The sequence below is a fragment of the Rhipicephalus microplus genome, chromosome 1, assembly GCF_043290135.1.
Source record: "Rhipicephalus microplus isolate Deutch F79 chromosome 1, USDA_Rmic, whole genome shotgun sequence".
Lineage (NCBI taxonomy): Eukaryota > Metazoa > Arthropoda > Arachnida > Ixodida > Ixodidae > Rhipicephalus > Rhipicephalus microplus.
Window position 1 is genome coordinate 13889815 of NC_134700.1, and position 21572 is coordinate 13911386.

Genomic DNA, 21572 nt, shown 5'->3' on the forward strand with positions numbered 1-21572 from the left:
GAGCGGGCAGCTGATTAATTGTCCCTCTTATACAACCTAAAGACACCAAGTCTGCCAGTACGAGACCCTCGTTCAATGAAATAAGGGAAAAAAGTGTAAACCTAAGCGCTCGTTTTTCCGTGTTTTAACACAATAATAGTGAGATCTAACAGACAGTAATGCCAAGGAATGTACAGGGGAAGTTATTATAACCAATGGAATGTAAATAAGAAGAAGGAAAAGTGGATGAAAAAATAACCAGCCGTGGGCAGGAATCGAACCTACGACCTTCAAATAACACGTTCGATGCTCTAACCACTGAGCTACCACAGCGGCCTTCCCTCTATCTACTTTTTTGAGTTTATATGTGAATTTACAAGTAGGAGTGACATTCAGCGCCATCCATAAGCCAAACGACGAATGTGAAAACACTCTTATGCGCATGTTTGGCGTCACGTAGCACGTGAACTTATTATGAGCGGGCAGCTGAATAATTGTCCCTCTTATACAACCTAAACACACCAAGTCTGCTAGTACGAGACCCTCGTTCAATGAAATAGGGGAAAGAAGTGTATACCTAAGGGCTCATTTTTCCGGGTTTCAACACAATAATAATGAGATCTAACAGGCAGTCATGCCAAGGAATGTACAGGGGAAGTTATTAGAACCAATAAAAATGTAAACAAGAAGAAACAAATGTGGATGAAAAAATAACCAGCCGTGGGCAGGAATCGAACCTACGACCTTCGAATAACGCGTTCGATGCTCTAACCACTGATCTACCACAGCTGCCTTCCCTCCATCCACTTTTTTGAGTTTATATGTGAATTTGGAAGTAGGAGTGACAGTCAGCGCCATCTATAAGCCAAACGACGAATGTGAAAACACTCTTATGCGCATGTTTGGCGTCACGTAGCACGTGAACCTGTTGTGAGCGGGTAGCTGATTAATTGTCCCTCTTATACAACCTAAACACCTTAATTCTGCGAGTACGAGACCCTCATTCAATGAAATAAGGGAAAGAAGTGTATACCTGGGGGCTTTGTTTTTCCGTGTTTTAACACAGTATTATTGAGATCTAACAGACAGTAATGCCAAGGAATGAATGTACAGGGGAAGTTATTAGAACCAATGGAATGTAAATAAGAAGAAGGAAAAGTGGATGAAAAAATAACCAACCGTGGGCAGGAATCGAACCTACGACCTTCAAATAACACTTTCGATGCTCTAACCACTGAGCTACCACAGCAGCCTTCCCTCCATCCGCTTTTTTGAGTTTATTTGTGAATTTAGAAGTAGGAGTGACTGTCAGCGCCATCCATAAGCCAAACGACGAATGTGAAAACACTCTTATGCGCATGTTTGGCGTCACGTAGCACGTGAACTTATTATGAGCGGGCAGCTGAATAATTGTCCCTCTTATACAACCTAAAGACACCAAGTCTGCCAGTACGAGACCCTCGTTCAATGAAATAAGGGAAAAAAGTGTAAACCTAAGTGCTCGTTTTTCCGTGTTTTAACACAATAATAATGAGATCTAACAGACAGTAATGCCAAGGAATGTACAGGGGAAGGTATTAGAACCAATGGAATGTAAATAGGAAGAAAGAAAAGTGGATGAAAAAATAACAAGCCGTGGGCAGAAATCGAACCTACGACCTTCAAATAACGCGTTCGATGGTCTAATCACTGAGATACCACAGCGGCCTTCCCTCCATCCACTTTTTTGAGTTTATATGTGAATTTGGAAGTAGGAGTGACAGTCAGCGCAATCTATAAGCCAAACGACGAATGTGAAAACACTCTTATGCGCATGTTTGCGTCACGTAGCACGTGAACTTATTGTGAGCGGGCAGCTGATTAATTGTCCCTCTTACACAACCTAAACACACCAATTCTGCGAGTACGAGACCCTCATTCAATGAAATAAGGGAAAGAAGTGTATACCTAGGGGCTTTGTTTTTCCGTGTTTTAACACAATAATATTGAGATCTAACAGACAGTAATGCCAAGGAATGTACAGGGGAAGTTATTAGAACCAATGGAATGTAAATAAGAAGAAGGAAAAGTGGATGAAAAAATAACCAGCCGTGGGCAGGAATCGAACCTACGACCTTCAAATAACACGTTCGATGCTCTAAGCACTGAGCTACCACAGCGGCCTTCCCTCTATCTACTTTTTTGAGTTTATATGTGAATTTACAAGTAGGATTGACATTCAGCGCCATCCATAAGCCAAACGACGAATGTGAAAACACTCTTATGCGCATGTTTGGCGTCACGTAGCACGTGAACTTATTATGAGCGGGCAGCTGAATAATTGTCCCTCTTATACAACCTAAACACACCAAGTCTGCTAGTACGAGACCCTCGTTCAATGAAATAGGGGAAAGAAGTGTATACCTAAGGGCTCATTTTTCCGGGTTTCAACACAATATTAATGAGATCTAACAGACAGTCATGCCAAGGAATGTACAGGGGAAGTTATTAGAACCAATAAAAATGTAAACAAGAAGAAACAAATGTGGATGAAAAAATAACCAGCCGTGGGCAGGAATCGAACCTACGACCTTCGAATAACGCGTTCGATGCTCTAACCACTGATCTACCACAGCTGCCTTCCCTCCATCCACTTTTTTGAGTTTATATGTGAATTTGGAAGTAGGAGTGACAGTCAGCGCCATCTATAAGCCAAACGACGAATGTGAAAACACTCTTATGCGCATGTTTGGCGTCACGTAGCACGTGAACCTGTTGTGAGCGGGCAGCTGATTAATTGTCCCTCTTATACAACCTAAACACCTTAATTCTGCGAGTACGAGACCCTCCTTCCATGAAATAAGGGAAAGAAGTGTATACCTAGGGGCTTTGTTTTTCCGTGTTTTAACACAATATTATTGAGATCTAACAGACAGTAATGCCAAGGAATGTACAGGGGAAGTTATTAGAACCAATGGAATGTAAATAAGAAGAAGGAAAAGTGGATGAAAAAAATAACCAGCCGTGGTCAGGAATCGAACCTACGACCTTCAAATAACACGTTCGATGCTCTAACCACTGAGCTACCACAGCGGCCTTCCCTCCATTCACTTTTTTGAATTTATATGTGATTTCAGAAGAAGGAGTGACAGTCAGCACCATCTATAAGCAAAACGACGATGGTGAAAACACTCTTATGCGCATGTTTGGCGTCCCGTAGCACGTGAACTTATTATGAGCGGGCAGCTGAATTATTGTCCCTCTTATACAACCTAAACACACCAATTCTGCCAGTACGAGACCCTAGCTCAATGAAATAGGGGAAAGAAGTGTATACCTAAGGGCTCGTTTTTCCGTGTTTAACACAATAATAATGAGATCTAATAGACAGTCATGCCAAGGAATGTACAGGGGAAGTTATTAGAACCAATGGAATGTAAATAGGAAGAAAGAAAAGTGGATGAAAAAATAACCAGCCGTGGGCAGAAATCGAACATACGACCTTCAAATAACGCGTTCGATGGTCCAACCACTGAGCTACCACAGCGGCCATCCCTCCATCCACTTTTTTGAGTTTATATGTGAATTTTGAAGTAGGAGTGACAGTCAGCGCCATCTATAGGCCAAACGACGAATGTGAAAACACTCTTATGCGCATGTTTGGCGTCACGTAGCACGTGAACTTATTGTGAGCGGGCAGCTGAATAATTGTCCCTCTTATACAACCTAAACACACGAATTCTGCGAGTACGAGACCCTCATTCAATGAAATAAGGGAAAGAAGTGTATACCTAGGGACTTTGTTTTTCCGTATTTTAACACAATATTATTGAGATCTAACAGACAGTAATGCCAAGGAATGTACAGGGGAAGTTATTAGAACCAATAGAATGTAAGTAAGAAGAAAGAAAAGTGGATGAAAAAATAACCAGCCGTGGGCAGGATTCAAACCTACGACCTTCAAATAACACGTTCGATGCTCTAACCACTGAGCTACCACAGCGGCCTTCCCTCCATCCACTTTTTTGAGTTTATATGTGAATTCAGAAGAAGGACTGACAGTCAGCACCATCTATAAGCAAAACAACGATTGTGAAAACACTCTTATGCGCTTGTTTGGCGTCACGAAGCACGTGAACTTATTATGAGCGGGCAGCTGATTAATTGTCCCTCTTATACAACCTAAAGACACCAAGTCTGCCAGTACGAGACCCTCGTTCAATGAAATAAGGGAAAAAAGTGTAAACCTAAGCGCTCGTTTTTCCGTGTTTTAACACAATAATAATGAGATCTAACAGACAGTAATGCCAAGGAATGTACAGGGGAAGTTATTATAACCAATGGAATGTAAATAAGAAGAAGGAAAAGTGGATGAAAAAATAACCAGCCGTGGGCAGGAATCGAACCTACGACCTTCAAATAACACGTTCGATGCTCTAACCACTGAGCTACCACAGCGGCCTTCCCTCTATCTACTTTTTTGAGTTTATATGTGAATTTACAAGTAGGAGTGACATTCAGCGCCATCCATAAGCCAAACGACGAATGTGAAAACACTCTTATGCGCATGTTTGGCGTCACGTAGCACGTGAACTTATTATGAGCGGGCAGCTGAATAATTGTCCCTCTTATACAACCTAAACACACCAAGTCTGCTAGTACGAGACCCTCGTTCAATGAAATAGGGGAAAGAAGTGTATACCTAAGGGCTCATTTTTCCGGGTTTCAACACAATAATAATGAGATCTACCAGGCAGTCATACCAAGGAATGTACAGGGGAAGTGATTAGAACCAATAAATATGTAAACAAGAAGAAACAAATGTGGATGAAAAAATAACCAGCGTGGGCAGGAATCGAACCTACGACCTTCGAATAACGCGTTCGATGCTCTAACCACTGAGCTACCACAGCGGCCTTCCCTCCATCCACTTTTTTGAGTTTATATGTGAATTCAGAAGAAGGAGTGACAGTCAGCACCATCTATACCCAAAACGACGATGGTGAAAACACTCTTATGCGCATGTTTGGCGTCACGTGGCACGTGAACTTATTATGAGCGGGCAGCTGATTAATTGTCCCTCTTATACAACCTAAAGACACCAAGTCTGCCAGTACGAGATCCTCGTTCAATGAAATAAGGGAAAGAAGGGTATACCTAAGGGCTCGTTTTTGCGTGTTTTAACACAATAATAATGAGATCTAACAGACAGTCATGCCAAGGAATGTACAGGGCAAGTTATTAGAACCAATGGAATGTAAATAAGAAGAAAGAAAAGTGGATGAAAAAATAACCAGCCGTGGGCAGGAATCAAACCTACGACCTTCAAATAACGCGTTCGATGGTCTAACCACTGAGCTACCACAGCGGCCTTCCCTCCATCCACTTTTTTGAGTTTATGTGTGAATTTGGAAGTAGGAGTGACAGTCAGTGCCATCTATAAGCCAAACGACGAATGTGAAAACACTCTTATGCGCATGTTTGGCGTCACGTAGCACGTGAACTTATTGTGAGCGGGCAGCTGATTGATTGTCCCTCTTATACAACCTAAACACACCAATTCTGCGAGTACTAGACCCTCATTCAATGAAATAAGGGAAAGAAGTGCATACCTAGGGGCTTTGTTTTTCCGTGTTTTAACACAATAATATTGAGATCTAACAGACAGTAATGCCAAGGAATGTACAGGGGAAGTTATTAGAACCAATGGAATGTAAATAAGAAGAAGGAAAAGTGGATGAAAAAATAACCAGCCGTGGGCAGGAATCGAACCTACGACCTTCAAATAACACGTTCGATGCTCTAAGCACTGAGCTACCACAGCGGCCTTCCCTCTATCTACTTTTTTGAGTTTATATGTGAATTTACAAGTAGGAGTAACATTCAGCGCCATCCATAAGCCAAACGACGAATGTGAAAACACTCTTATGCGCATGTTTGGCGTCACGTAGCACGTGAACTTATTATGAGCGGGCAGCTGAATAATTGTCCCTCTTATACAACCTAAACACACCAAGTCTGCTAGTACGAGACCCTCGTTCAATGAAATAGGGGAAAGAAGTGTATACCTAAGCGCTCGTTTTTCCGTGTTTTAACACAATAATAATGAGATCTAACAGACAGTAATGCCAAGGAATGTACAGGGGAAGTTATTAGAACCAATGGAATGTAAATAGGAAGAAAGAAAAGTGGATGAAAAAATAACCAGCCGTGGGCAGGAATCGAACCTACGACCTTGAAATAACACGTTTGATGCTCTAACCACTGAGCTACCACAGCGGCCTTCCCTCCATTCACTTTTTTGAGTTTATATGTGAATTCAGAAGAAGGAGTGACAGTCAGCACCATCTATAAGCAAAACGACGATGGTGAAAACACTCTCTTCGCATGTTTGGCGTCACGTAGCACGTGAACTTATTATGAGCGGGCAGCTGATTAATTGTCCCTCTTATACAACCTAAACACACCAAGTCTGCCAGTACGAGACCCTAGCTCAATGAAATAGGGGAAAGAAGTGTATACCTAAGGGCTCGTTTTTTCGTGTTTTAACACAATATTAATGAGATCTAACAGACAGTCATGCCAAAGAACGTACAGGGGAAGTTATTAGAACCAATAGAATGTAAATAAGAAGAAAGAAAAGTGGATGAAAAAATAACAAGCCGTGGGCAGAAATCGAACCTACGACCTTCAAATAACGCGTTCGATGGTCTAATCACTGAGATACCACAGCTGCCTTCCCTCCATCCACTTTTTTGAGTTTATATGTGAATTTGGAAGTAGGAGTGACAGTCAGCGCCATCTATAAGCCAAACGACGAATGTGAAAACACTCTTATGCGCATGTTTGGCGTCACGTAGCACGTGAACTTATTATGAGCGAGCAGCTGATTATTTGTCCCTCTTATACAACCTAAACACACCAAGTCTGCCAGTACGAGACCGTCGTTCAATGAAATAAGGGAAAGAAGTGTATACCTTAGGGCTCGTTTTTGCACGTTTTAACACAATATAATGAGATCTAACAGACAGTAATGCCAAGGAATGTACAGCGGAAGTTATTAGAACCAATGGAATGTAAATAAGAAGAAAGAAAAGTGGATGAAAGAGTAACGAGCCGTGGGCAGGAATCGAACATACGACCTTCAAATAACGCGTTCGATGCTTTAACCACTGAGCTACCACAGCGGCCTTCCTTCCATCCACTTTTTTGAGTTTATATGTGAACTTAGAAGAAGGAGTGACAGTCAGCGCCATCTATAAGCCAAACGACGAATGTGAAAACACTCTTATGCGCATGTTTGGCGTCACGTAGCACGTGAACTTATTATGAGCGGGCAGCTGACTAATTGTCCCTCTTATACAACCTAAACACACCAAATCTGCCAGTACGAGGCACTCGTTCAATGAAATAAGGGAAAAAAGTGTATACCTAAGGGCTCGTTTTTCCGTGTTTTAACACAATATTGAGATCTAACAGACAGTAATGCCAAGGAATGTACAGGGGAATTTATTAGAACCAATGGAATGTAAATAAGAAGAAAGAAAAGTGGATGAAAAAATAACCAGCCGTGGGCAGGAATCAAACCTACGACCTTCGAATAACGCGTTCGATGCTCTAACCACTCATCTACCACAGCTGCCTTCCCTCCATCCACTTCTTGAGTTTATATGTGAATTTAGAAGTAGGAGCGACAGTCAGTTCCATCTATAAGCCAAACGACGAATGTGAAAACACACCTATGCACATGTTTGGCGTCACGTAGCACGTGAACTTCTTATGAGCGGGCAGCTGATTATTTGTCCCTCTTATACAACCTAAACACACCAAGTCTGCCAGTACGAGGCACTCGTTCAATGAAATAAGGGAAAAAAGTGTATACCTAAGGGCTCGTTTTTCCGTGTTTTAACACAATATTGAGATCTAACAGACAGTAATGCCAAGGAATGTACAGGGGAATTTATTAGAACCAATGGAATGTAAATAAGAAGAAAGAAAAGTGGATGAAAAAATAACCAGCCGTGGGCCGGAATCAAACCTACGACCTTCGAATAACGCGTTCGATGCTCTAACCACTCATCTACCACAGCTGCCTTCCCTCCATCCACTTCTTGAGTTTATATGTGAATTTAGAAGTAGGAGCGACAGTCAGTTCCATCTATAAGCCAAACGACGAATGTGAAAACACACCTATGCACATGTTTGGCGTCACGTAGCACGTGAACTTCTTATGAGCGGGCAGCTGATTAATTGTCCCTCTTATACAACCTAAACACACCAAGTCTGCCAGTACGAGACCCTAGCTCAATGAAATAGGGGAAAGAAGTGTATACCTAAGGGCTCGTTTTTCCGTGTTTAACACAATAATAATGAGATCTAACAGACAGTATTGCCAAGGAATGTACAGGGGAAGTTATTAGAACCAATGGAATGTAAATAAGAAGAAAGAAAAGTGGATGAAAAAATAACCAGCCGTGGGCAGGAATCAAACCTACGACCTTCAAATAACACGGTCGACGCTCTAACCACTGAGCTACCACAGCGGCCTTCCCTCCATCCACTTTTTTGAGTTTATATGTGAATTCAGAAGAAGGAGTGACAGTCAGCACCATCTATAAGCAAAACGACGATTGTGAAAACACTCTTATGCGCATGTTTGGCGTCACGTAGCACGTGAACTTATTATGAGCGAGCAGCTGATTAATTGTCCCTCTTATACAACCTAAACACACCAATTCTGCGAGTACGAGACCCTCATTCAATGAAATAAGGGAAAGAAGCGTATACCTAGGGGTTTTGTTTTTCCGTATTTTAACACAATATTATTGAGATCTAACAGACAGTAATGCCAAGGAATGTACAGGGGAAGTTATTAGAACCATTGGAATGTAAATAAGAAGAAAGAAAAGTGGATGAAAAAATAACCAGCCGTGGGCAGGAATCAAACCTACGACCTTCAAATAACACGTTCGATGCTCTAACCACTGAGCTACCACAGCGGCCTTCCCTCCATCCACTTTTTTGAGTTTATATGTGAATTCAGAAGAAGGAGTGACAGTCAGCACCATCTATACCCAAAACGACGATGGTGAAAACACTCTTATGCGCATGTTTGGCGTCACGTGGCACGTGAACTTATTATGAGCGGGCAGCTGATTAATTGTCCCTCTTATACAACCTAAAGACACCAAGTCTGCCAGTACGAGATCCTCGTTCAATGAAATAAGGGAAAGAAGGGTATACCTAAGGGCTCGTTTTTGCGTGTTTTAACACAATAATAATGAGATCTAACAGACAGTCATGCCAAGGAATGTACAGGGCAAGTTATTAGAACCAATGGAATGTAAATAAGAAGAAAGAAAAGTGGATGAAAAAATAACAAGCCGTGGGCAGAAATCGAACCTACGACCTTCAAATAACGCGTTCGATGGTCTAACCACTGAGCTACCACAGCGGCCTTCCCTCCATCCACTTTTTTGAGTTTATGTGTGAATTTGGAAGTAGGAGTGACAGTCAGTGCCATCTATAAGCCAAACGACGAATGTGAAAACACTCTTATGCGCATGTTTGGCGTCACGTAGCACGTGAACTTATTGTGAGCGGGCAGCTGATTGATTGTCCCTCTTATACAACCTAAACACACCAATTCTGCGAGTACTAGACCCTCATTCAATGAAATAAGGGAAAGAAGTGCATACCTAGGGGCTTTGTTTTTCCGTGTTTTAACACAATAATATTGAGATCTAACAGACAGTAATGCCAAGGAATGTACAGGGGAAGTTATTAGAACCAATGGAATGTAAATAAGAAGAAGGAAAAGTGGATGAAAAAATAACCAGCCGTGGGCAGGAATCGAACCTACGACCTTCAAATAACACGTTCGATGCTCTAAGCACTGAGCTACCACAGCGGCCTTCCCTCTATCTACTTTTTTGAGTTTATATGTGAATTTACAAGTAGGAGTAACATTCAGCGCCATCCATAAGCCAAACGACGAATGTGAAAACACTCTTATGCGCATGTTTGGCGTCACGTAGCACGTGAACTTATTATGAGCGGGCAGCTGAATAATTGTCCCTCTTATACAACCTAAACACACCAAGTCTGCTAGTACGAGACCCTCGTTCAATGAAATAGGGGAAAGAAGTGTATACCTAAGCGCTCGTTTTTCCGTGTTTTAACACAATAATAATGAGATCTAACAGACAGTAATGCCAAGGAATGTACAGGGGAAGTTATTAGAACCAATGGAATGTAAATAGGAAGAAAGAAAAGTGGATGAAAAAATAACCAGCCGTGGGCAGGAATCGAACCTACGACCTTGAAATAACACGTTTGATGCTCTAACCACTGAGCTACCACAGCGGCCTTCCCTCCATTCACTTTTTTGAGTTTATATGTGAATTCAGAAGAAGGAGTGACAGTCAGCACCATCTATAAGCAAAACGACGATGGTGAAAACACTCTCTTCGCATGTTTGGCGTCACGTAGCACGTGAACTTATTATGAGCGGGCAGCTGATTAATTGTCCCTCTTATACAACCTAAACACACCAAGTCTGCCAGTACGAGACCCTAGCTCAATGAAATAGGGGAAAGAAGTGTATACCTAAGGGCTCGTTTTTTCGTGTTTTAACACAATATTAATGAGATCTAACAGACAGTCATGCCAAAGAACGTACAGGGGAAGTTATTAGAACCAATAGAATGTAAATAAGAAGAAAGAAAAGTGGATGAAAAAATAACAAGCCGTGGGCAGAAATCGAACCTACGACCTTCAAATAACGCGTTCGATGGTCTAATCACTGAGATACCACAGCTGCCTTCCCTCCATCCACTTTTTTGAGTTTATATGTGAATTTGGAAGTAGGAGTGACAGTCAGCGCCATCTATAAGCCAAACGACGAATGTGAAAACACTCTTATGCGCATGTTTGGCGTCACGTAGCACGTGAACTTATTATGAGCGAGCAGCTGATTATTTGTCCCTCTTATACAACCTAAACACACCAAGTCTGCCAGTACGAGACCGTCGTTCAATGAAATAAGGGAAAGAAGTGTATACCTTAGGGCTCGTTTTTGCACGTTTTAACACAATATAATGAGATCTAACAGACAGTAATGCCAAGGAATGTACAGCGGAAGTTATTAGAACCAATGGAATGTAAATAAGAAGAAAGAAAAGTGGATGAAAGAGTAACGAGCCGTGGGCAGGAATCGAACATACGACCTTCAAATAACGCGTTCGATGCTTTAACCACTGAGCTACCACAGCGGCCTTCCTTCCATCCACTTTTTTGAGTTTATATGTGAACTTAGAAGAAGGAGTGACAGTCAGCGCCATCTATAAGCCAAACGACGAATGTGAAAACACTCTTATGCGCATGTTTGGCGTCACGTAGCACGTGAACTTATTATGAGCGGGCAGCTGACTAATTGTCCCTCTTATACAACCTAAACACACCAAATCTGCCAGTACGAGGCACTCGTTCAATGAAATAAGGGAAAAAAGTGTATACCTAAGGGCTCGTTTTTCCGTGTTTTAACACAATATTGAGATCTAACAGACAGTAATGCCAAGGAATGTACAGGGGAATTTATTAGAACCAATGGAATGTAAATAAGAAGAAAGAAAAGTGGATGAAAAAATAACCAGCCGTGGGCAGGAATCAAACCTACGACCTTCGAATAACGCGTTCGATGCTCTAACCACTCATCTACCACAGCTGCCTTCCCTCCATCCACTTCTTGAGTTTATATGTGAATTTAGAAGTAGGAGCGACAGTCAGTTCCATCTATAAGCCAAACGACGAATGTGAAAACACACCTATGCACATGTTTGGCGTCACGTAGCACGTGAACTTCTTATGAGCGGGCAGCTGATTAATTGTCCCTCTTATACAACCTAAACACACCAAGTCTGCCAGTACGAGACCCTAGCTCAATGAAATAGGGGAAAGAAGTGTATACCTAAGGGCTCGTTTTTCCGTGTTTAACACAATAATAATGAGATCTAACAGACAGTATTGCCAAGGAATGTACAGGGGAAGTTATTAGAACCAATGGAATGTAAATAAGAAGAAAGAAAAGTGGATGAAAAAATAACCAGCCGTGGGCAGGAATCAAACCTACGACCTTCAAATAACACGGTCGACGCTCTAACCACTGAGCTACCACAGCGGCCTTCCCTCCATCCACTTTTTTGAGTTTATATGTGAATTCAGAAGAAGGAGTGACAGTCAGCACCATCTATAAGCAAAACGACGATTGTGAAAACACTCTTATGCGCATGTTTGGCGTCACGTAGCACGTGAACTTATTATGAGCGAGCAGCTGATTAATTGTCCCTCTTATACAACCTAAACACACCAATTCTGCGAGTACGAGACCCTCATTCAATGAAATAAGGGAAAGAAGCGTATACCTAGGGGTTTTGTTTTTCCGTATTTTAACACAATATTATTGAGATCTAACAGACAGTAATGCCAAGGAATGTACAGGGGAAGTTATTAGAACCATTGGAATGTAAATAAGAAGAAAGAAAAGTGGATGAAAAAATAACCAGCCGTGGGCAGGAATCAAACCTACGACCTTCAAATAACACGTTCGATGCTCTAACCACTGAGCTACCACAGCGGCCTTCCCTCCATCCACTTTTTTGAGTTTATATGTGAATTCAGAAGAAGGAGTGACAGTCAGCACCATCTATACCCAAAACGACGATGGTGAAAACACTCTTATGCGCATGTTTGGCGTCACGTGGCACGTGAACTTATTATGAGCGGGCAGCTGATTAATTGTCCCTCTTATACAACCTAAAGACACCAAGTCTGCCAGTACGAGATCCTCGTTCAATGAAATAAGGGAAAGAAGGGTATACCTAAGGGCTCGTTTTTGCGTGTTTTAACACAATAATAATGAGATCTAACAGACAGTCATGCCAAAGAACGTACAGGGGAAGTTATTAGAACCAATAGAATGTAAATAAGAAGAAAGAAAAGTGGATGAAAAAATAACAAGCCGTGGGCAGAAATCGAACCTACGACCTTCAAATAACGCGTTCGATGGTCTAATCACTGAGATACCACAGCGGCCTTCCCTCCATCCACTTTTTTGAGTTTATATGTGAATTTGGAAGTAGGAGTGACAGTCAGCGCAATCTATAAGCCAAACGACGAATGTGAAAACACTCTTATGCGCATGATGCGTCACGTAGCACGTGAGCTTATTGTGAGCGGGCAGCTGATTAATTGTCCCTCTTACACAACCTAAACACACCAATTCTGCGAGTACGAGACCCTCATTCAATGAAATAAGGGAAAGAAGTGTATACCTAGGGGCTTTGTTTTTCCGTGTTTTAACACAATAATATTGAGATCTAACAGACAGTAATGCCAAGGAATGTACAGGGGAAGTTATTAGAACCAATGGAATGTAAATAAGAAGAAGGAAAAGTGGATGAAAAAATAACCAGCCGTGGGCAGGAATCGAACCTACGACCTTCAAATAACACGTTCGATGCTCTAAGCACTGAGCTACCACAGCGGCCTTCCCTCTATCTACTTTTTTGAGTTTATATGTGAATTTACAAGTAGGAGTAACATTCAGCGCCATCCATAAGCCAAACGACGAATGTGAAAACACTCTTATGCGCATGTTTGGCGTCACGTAGCACGTGAACCTATTATGAGCGGGCAGCTGAATAATTGTCCCTCTTATACAACCTAAACACACCAAGTCTGCTAGTACGAGACCCTCGTTCAATGAAATAGGGGAAAGAAGTGTATACCTAAGGGCTCATTTTTCCGGGTTTCAACACAATATTAATGAGATCTAACAGACAGTCATGCCAAGGAATGTACAGGGGAAGTTATTAGAACCAATAAAAATGTAAACAAGAAGAAACAAATGTGGATGAAAAAATAACCAGCCGTGGGCAGGAATCGAACCTACGACCTTCGAATAACGCGTTCGATGCTCTAACCACTGATCTACCACAGCTGCCTTCCCTTTATCTACTTTTTTGAGTTTATATGTGAATTTGGAAGTAGGAGTGACCGTCAGCGCCATCTATAAGCCAAACGACGAATGTGAAAACACTCTTATGCGCATGTTTGGCGTCACGTAGCACGTGAACCTGTTGTGAGCGGGCAGCTGATTAATTGTCCCTCTTATACAACCTAAACACCTTAATTCTGCGAGTACGAGACCCTCATTCAATGAAATAAGGGAAAGAAGTGTATACCTAGGGGCTTTGTTTTTCCGTGTTTTAACACAATATTATTGAGATCTAACAGACAGTAATGCCAAGGAATGTACAGGGGAAGTTATTAGAACCAATGGAATGTAAATAAGAAGAAGGAAAAGTGGATGAAAAAAATAACCAGCCGTGGTCAGGAATCGAACCTACGACCTTCAAATAACACGTTCGATGCTCTAACCACTGAGCTACCACAGCGGCCTTCCCTCCATTCACTTTTTTGAATTTATATGTGAATTCAGAAGAAGGAGTGACAGTCAGCACCATCTATAAGCACAACGACGATGGTGAAAACACTCTTATGCGCATGTTTGGCGTCCCGTAGCACGTGAACCTATTATGAGCGGGCAGCTGAATTATTGTCCCTCTTATACAACCTAAACACACCAATTCTGCGAGTACGAGACCCTCGTTCATATAAATAAGGGAAAGAAGTGAAGTGTATACCGAAGGGTTCGTTTTTGCGTGTTCTAACACAATATTAATGAGATCTAACAGACAGTAATGCCAAGGAATGTGCAGGGGAAGTTATTAGAACGAATGGAATGTAAATAAGAAGAAAGAAAAGTGGATGAAAGAGTAACGAGCCGTGGGCAGGAATCGAACATACGACCTTCAAATAACGCGTTCGATGCTCTAACCACTGAGCTACCACAGCGGCCTTCCTTCCATCCACTTTTTTGAGTTTATATGTGAACTTAGAAGAAGGAATGACAGTCAGCGCCATCTATAAGCCATACGACGAATGTGAAAACACTCTTATGCGCATGTTTGGCGTCACGTAGCACGTGAACTTATTATGAGCGGGCAGCTGACTAATTGTCCCTCTTATACAACCTAAACACACCAAATCTGCCAGTACGAGACACTCGTTCAATGAAATAAGGGAAAAAAGTGTATACCTAAGGGCTCGTTTTTCCGTGTTTTAACACAATATTTAGATCTAACAGACAGTAATGCCAAGGAATGTACAGGGGAAGTTATTAGAACTAATGGAATGTAAATAAGAAGAAAGAAAAGTGGATGAAAAAATAACCAGCCGTGGGCAGGAATCAAACCTACGACCTTCGAATAACGCGTTCGATGCTCTAACCACTCATCTACCACAGCTGCCTTCCCTCCATCCACTTCTTGAGTTTATATGTGAATTTAGAAGTAGGAGCGACAGTCAGTTCCATCTATAAGCCAAACGACGAATGTGAAAACACACCTATGCAGATGTTTGGCGTCACGTAGCACGTGAACTTCTTATGAGCGGGCAGCTGATTAATTGTCCCTCTTATACAACCTAAACACACCAAGTCTGCCAGTACGAGACCCTAGCTCAATGAAATAGGGGAAAGAAGCGTATACCTAAGGGCTCGTTTTTCCGTGTTTAACACAATAATAATGAGATCTAACAGACAGTATTGCCAAGGAATGTACAGGGGAAGTTATTAGAACCAATGCAATGTAAATAAGAAGAAAGAAAAGTGGATGAAAAAATAACCAGCCGTGGGCAGGAATCGAACCTACGACCTTCAAATAACACGTTCGATGCTCTAACCACTGAGCTACCACAGTGGCCTTCCCTCCATCCGCTTTTTTGAGTTTATATGTGAATTCAGAAGAAGGAGTGACAGTCAGCACCATCTATACCCAAAACGACGATGGTGAAAACACTCTTATGCGCATGTTTGGCGTCACGTAGCACGTGAACTTATTATGAGCGGGCAGCTGATTAATTGTCCCTCTTATACAACCTAAAGACACCAAGTCTGCCAGTACGAGACCCTCGTTCAATGAAATAAGGGAAAGAAGTGTATACCTAAGGGCTCATTTTTCCGGGTTTTAACACAATATTAATGAGTTCTAAACACAATCATGCCAAGGAATGTACAGGGGAAGTTATTAGAACCAATGGAATGTAAATAGGAAGAAAGAAAATTGGATGAAAAAATAACAAGCCGTGGGCAGAAATCGAACCTACGACCTTCAAATAACGCGTTCGATGGTCTAATCACTAAGCTGCCACAGCAGCCTTCCCTCCATCCACTTTTTTGAGTTTATATGTGAATTTGGAAGTAGGAGTGACAGTCAGCGCCATCTATAAGCCAAACGACGAATGTGAAAACACTCTTATGTGCATGTTTGGCGTCACGTAGCACGTGAACTTATTGTGAGCGGGCAGCTGATTAATTGTCCCTCTTATACAACCTAAACACACCAATTCTGCGAGTACGAGACCCTCATTCAATGAAACAAGGGAAAGAAGTGTATACCTAGGGGCTTTGTTTTTCCGTGTTTTAACACAATAATATTGAGATCTAACAGACAGTAATGCCAAGGAATGTACAGGGGAAGTTATTAGAACCAATGGAATGTAATTAAGAAGAAAGAAAAGTGGATGAAAAAATAACCAGCCGTGGGCAGGAATCGAACCTACGACCTTCAAATAACACGTTCGATGCTCTAACCACTGAGCTACCACAGTGGCCTTCCCTCCATCCACTTTTTTGAGTTTATATGTGAATTCAGAAGAAGGAGTGACAGTCAGCACCATCTATAAGCAAAACGACGATGGTGAAAACACTCTTATGCGCATGTTTGGCGTCACGTAGCACGTGAACTTATTATAGGCGGGCAGCTGATTATTTGTCCCTCTTATACAACCTAAAGACACCAAGTCTGCCAGTACGAGACCCTCGTTCAATGACATAAGGGAAATAAGTGTATACCTAAGGGCTCGTTTTATTGTGTTTTAACACAATATTAATGAGATCTAACAGACAGTCATGCCAAGGAATGTACAGGGCAAGTTATTAGAACCAATGGAATGTAAATAAGAATAAAGAAACGTGGATGAAAAAATAACAAGCCGTGGGCAGAAATCGAACCTACGACCTTCAAATAACGCCTTCGAGGGTCTAACCACTGAGCTACCACAGCGGCCTTCCCTCCATCCACTTTTTTGAGTTTATATGTGAATTTGGAAGTAGGAGTGACAGTCAGCGCCATCTATACGCCAAACGACGAATGTGAAAACACTCTTATGCGCATGTTTGGCGTCACGTAGCACGTGAACTTATTATGAGCGGGCAGCTGATTAATTGTCCCTCTTATACAACCTAAACGCACCAAGTCTGCTAGTACGAGACCCTCGTTCAATGATATAGGGGAAAGTAGTGTATACCTAAGGGCTCATTTTTCCGGGTTTCAACACAATAATAATGAGATCTAACAGACAGTCATGCCAAGGAATGTACAGGGGAAGTTATTAGAACCAATGGAGTGTAAATAAAAAGAAACAAATGTGGATGAAAAAATAACCAGCCGTGGGCAGGAATCGAACCTACGACCTTTGAATAATGCGTTCGATGCTCTAACCACTGATCTACCACAGCTGCCTTCCCTCCATCCACTTTTATGGGTTTATATGTGAATTTAGAAGTAGGAGTGACAGTCAGCGCCATCTATAAGCCAAACGACGAATGTGAAAACACACTTATGCACATGTTTGGCGTCACGTAGCACGTGAACCTATTCTGAGCGGGCAGCTGAATAATTGTCCCTCTTATACAACCTAAACACACCAAGTCTGCCAGTACGAGACCCTAGCTCAATGAAATAGGGGAAAGAAGTGTATACCTAAGGGCTCGTTTTTCCGTGTTTTAACACAATATTAATGAGATCTAACAGACAGTAATGCCAAGGAATGTGCAGGGGAAGTTATTAGAACCAATGGAATCTAAATAGGAAAAAAGAAAAGTGGATGAAAGAGTAACGAGCCGTGGGCAGGAATCCAACATACGACCTTCAAATAACGCGTTCGATGCTCTAACCACTGAGCTACCACAGCAGCCTTCCTTCCATCCACTTTTTTGAGTTTACATGTGAATTCAGAAGAAGGAGTGACAGTCAGCACCATCTATAAGCAAAACGACGATTGTGAAAACACTCTTATGCGCATGTTTGGCGTCACGTAGCACGTGAACTTATTATGAGCGAGCAGCTGATTAATTGTCCCTCTTATACAACCTAAACACACCAAGTCTGCCAGTACGAGACCGTCGTTCAATGAAATAAGGGAAAGAAGTGTATACCTAAGGGCTCGTTTTTGCGTGTTTTAACACAATATTAATGAGATCTAACACACAGTAATGCCAAATAATGTACAGGGGAAGTTATTATAACCAATGGAATGTAAATAAGAAGAAAAAAAAGTGGATGAAAGAGTAACGAGCCGTGGACAGGAATCGAACATACGACCTTCAAATAACGCGTTCGATGCTTTAACCACTGAGCTACCACAGCGGCCTTCCTTCCATCCACTTTTTTGAGTTTATATGTGAACTTAGAAGAAGGAGTGACAGTCAGCGCCATCTATAAGCCAAACAACGAATGTGAAAACACTCCTATGCGCATGTTTGGCGTCACGTAGCACGTGAACCTATTATGAGCGAGCAGCTGATTAATTGTCCCTCTTATACAACCTAAAGACACCAACTCTGCCAGTACGAGACCCTCGTTCAATGAAATAAGGGAAAAAGTGTATACCTAAGGGCTCCTTTTTCCGTGTTTTAACACAATAATAATGAGATCTAACAGACAGCAAAGCCAAGGAATGTACAGGGGAAGTTATTAGAACCAATGGAATGTAAATAAGAAGAAAGAAAAGTGGATGAAAAAATAACAAGCCTAGGGCAGAAATCGAACCTACGACCTTCAAATAACGCGTTCGATGGTCTAATCACTAAGCTGCCACAGCAGCCTTCCCTCCATCCACTTTTTTGAGTTTATATGTGAATTTGGAAGTAGGAGTGACAGTCAGCGCCATCTATAAAAACACTCTTATGTGCATGTTTCGCGTCACGTAGCACGTGAACCTATTGTGAGCGGGCAGCTGATTAATTGTCCCTCTTATACAACCTAAACACACCAATTCTGCGAGTACGAGACCCTCATTCAATGAAACAAGGGAAAGAAGTGTATACCTAGGGGCTTTGTTTTTCCGTGTTTTAACACAATAATACTGAGATCTAACAGACAGTAATGCCAAGGAATGTACAGGGGAAGTTATTAGAACCAATGGAATGTAATTAAGAAGAAGGAAAAGTGGATGAAAAAATTACCAGCCGTGGGCAGGAATCGAACCTACGACCTTCAAATAACACGTTCGATGCTCTAACCACTGAGCTACCACAGCGGCCTTCCCTCTATCCACTTTTTTGAGTTTATATGCGAATATAGAAGTAGGAGTGACAGTCAGCGCCATCTATAAGCCAAACGACGAATGTGAAAACACACTTATGCACATGTTTGGCGTCACGTAGCACGTGAACCTATTATGAGCGGGCAGCTGATTAACTGTCCCTCTTATACAACCTAAACACACCAAGTCTGCCAGTACGAGACCCTAGCTCAATGAAATAGGGGAAAGAAGTGTATACCTAAGGGCTCGTTTTTCCGTGTTTTAACACAATAATAATGAGATCTAACAGGCATTAATGCCAAGGAATGTACAGGGGAAGTTATTAGAACCAATGGAATGTAAATAAGAAGAAAGAAAAGTGGATGAAAAAATAACCAGCCGTGGGCAGGAATCGAACCTAACACCTTCAAATAACACGTTCGATGCTCTAACCACTAAGCTACCACAGCGGCCTTCCCTCTATCCACTTTTTTGAGTTTATATGTGAATTCAGAAGAAGGAGTGACAGTCAGCACCATCTATAAGCAAAACGACGATTCTGAAAACACTCTTATGCGCATGTTTGGCGTCACGTAGCACGTGAACTTATTATAAGCGGGCAGCTGATTAATTGTCCCTCTTATACAACCTAAAGACACCAAGTCTGCCAGTACGAGACACTCGTTCAATGAAATAAGGGAAAAAAGTGTATACCTAAGGGCTCGTTTTTCCGTGTTTTAACACAATAATAATGAGCACTAACAGACAGTCATGCCAAGGAATGTACAGGGCAAGTTATTAGAACCAATGGAGTGTAAATAAGAAGAAAGAAAAGTGGATGAAAAATAACAAGCCGTGGGCAGAAATCGAACCTACGACCTTCAAATAACGCGTTCGATGGTCTAACCACTGAGCTACCACAGCGGCCTTCCCTCCATCCACTTTTTTGAGTTTATATGTGAATTTGGAAGTAGGAGTGACAGTCAGCGCCATCAATACGCCAAACGACGAATGTGAAAACACTCTTATGCGCATGTTTGGCGTCACGTAGCACGTGAACTTATTATGAGCGGGCAGCTGATTAATTGTCCCTCTTATACAACCTAAACACACCAATTCAGCGAGTACGAGACCCTTGTTCAAAGAAATAAGGGAAAGAAGTGTATACCTAAGGGCTCGTTTTTCCGTGTTTTAACACAATAATAATGAGATCTAACAGACAGTAATGCCAAGGAATGTAGAGGGGAAGTTATTGGAACCAATGAAATGTAAATAATAAGAAAGAAAAGTGGACAAAAAAGTAACCAGCCGTGGCCAGGAATCGAACCTGCGACCTTCGAATAACGCGTTTGATGCTCTAACCACTGAGCTACCACAGTGACCTTTCCTTCATCCTCTTTTTTTAGTTTATATGTGAATTTAGAAGTAGGAGTGACTGTCAGCGCCATCTATAGGCCAAACAACGAATGTGAAAACACTCTGATGCGCATGTTTGGCGTCACGTAGCACGTGAACTTATTATGATCGGGCAGCTGAATAATTGTCCCTCTTATACAACCTAAACACACCAAGTCTGCTAGTACGAGACCCTCGTTCAATGAAATAAGGGAAAGAAGTGTATACCTAAGGGCTCATTTTTCCGGGTTTTAACACAATATTAATGAGATCTAACAAACAGTTATGCCAAGGAATGTACTGGGGAAATTATTAGAACCAATGAAATGTAAATAACAAGAAAGAAAAGTGGATGAAAAAATAACCAGCCGTGGGCAGGAATCGAACCTACGACCTTCGAATAACGCGTTCGATGCTCTAACCACTGATCTACCACAGCGGCCTTCCCTCCATCAACGTTTATGAGTTTATATGTGAATTTAGAAGTAGGAGTGACAGTCAGCGCCATCTATAAGCCAAACGACGAATGTGAAAACACACTTATGCACATGTTTGGCGTCACGTAGCACGTGAACTTAATATGAGCGGGCAGCTGATTAATTGTCCCTCTTATACAACCTAAACAAACCAAGTCTGCCAGTACGAGACCCTCGTTTATTGACATAAGGGGAAGAAGTGTACACCTAGGGGTCGTTTTCCCCTGTTTTAACACAATCTTAATGAGATCTAACAGACAGTAATGCCAAGGAATGTACAGGGGAAGTTATTAGAACCAATGGAATGTAAATAAG

General features: G+C 41.8%; 5 non-coding genes across 5 annotated transcripts; all 5 read right to left on the minus strand.

Annotated features, from left to right (window-relative positions):
• Positions 1 to 239: 239 nt before the first annotated feature.
• TRNAT-UGU (transfer RNA threonine (anticodon UGU)) lies at positions 240 to 312 on the minus strand. The gene has a single exon. It is a non-coding gene; the product is annotated as a tRNA-Thr (tRNA).
• A 4031-nt stretch (positions 313 to 4343) lies between these two features.
• On the minus strand, positions 4344 to 4416 carry TRNAT-UGU (transfer RNA threonine (anticodon UGU)). Its single transcript has one exon. It is a non-coding gene; the product is annotated as a tRNA-Thr (tRNA).
• A 1748-nt stretch (positions 4417 to 6164) lies between these two features.
• Positions 6165 to 6237, minus strand: TRNAT-UGU (transfer RNA threonine (anticodon UGU)). Its single transcript has one exon. It is a non-coding gene; the product is annotated as a tRNA-Thr (tRNA).
• Positions 6238 to 10250: 4013 nt separating this feature from the next.
• Positions 10251 to 10323, minus strand: TRNAT-UGU (transfer RNA threonine (anticodon UGU)). The gene has a single exon. It is a non-coding gene; the product is annotated as a tRNA-Thr (tRNA).
• Positions 10324 to 19328: 9005 nt separating this feature from the next.
• Positions 19329 to 19401, minus strand: TRNAT-UGU (transfer RNA threonine (anticodon UGU)). Its single transcript has one exon. It is a non-coding gene; the product is annotated as a tRNA-Thr (tRNA).
• Between the last annotated feature and the right edge of the window lie 2171 nt (positions 19402 to 21572).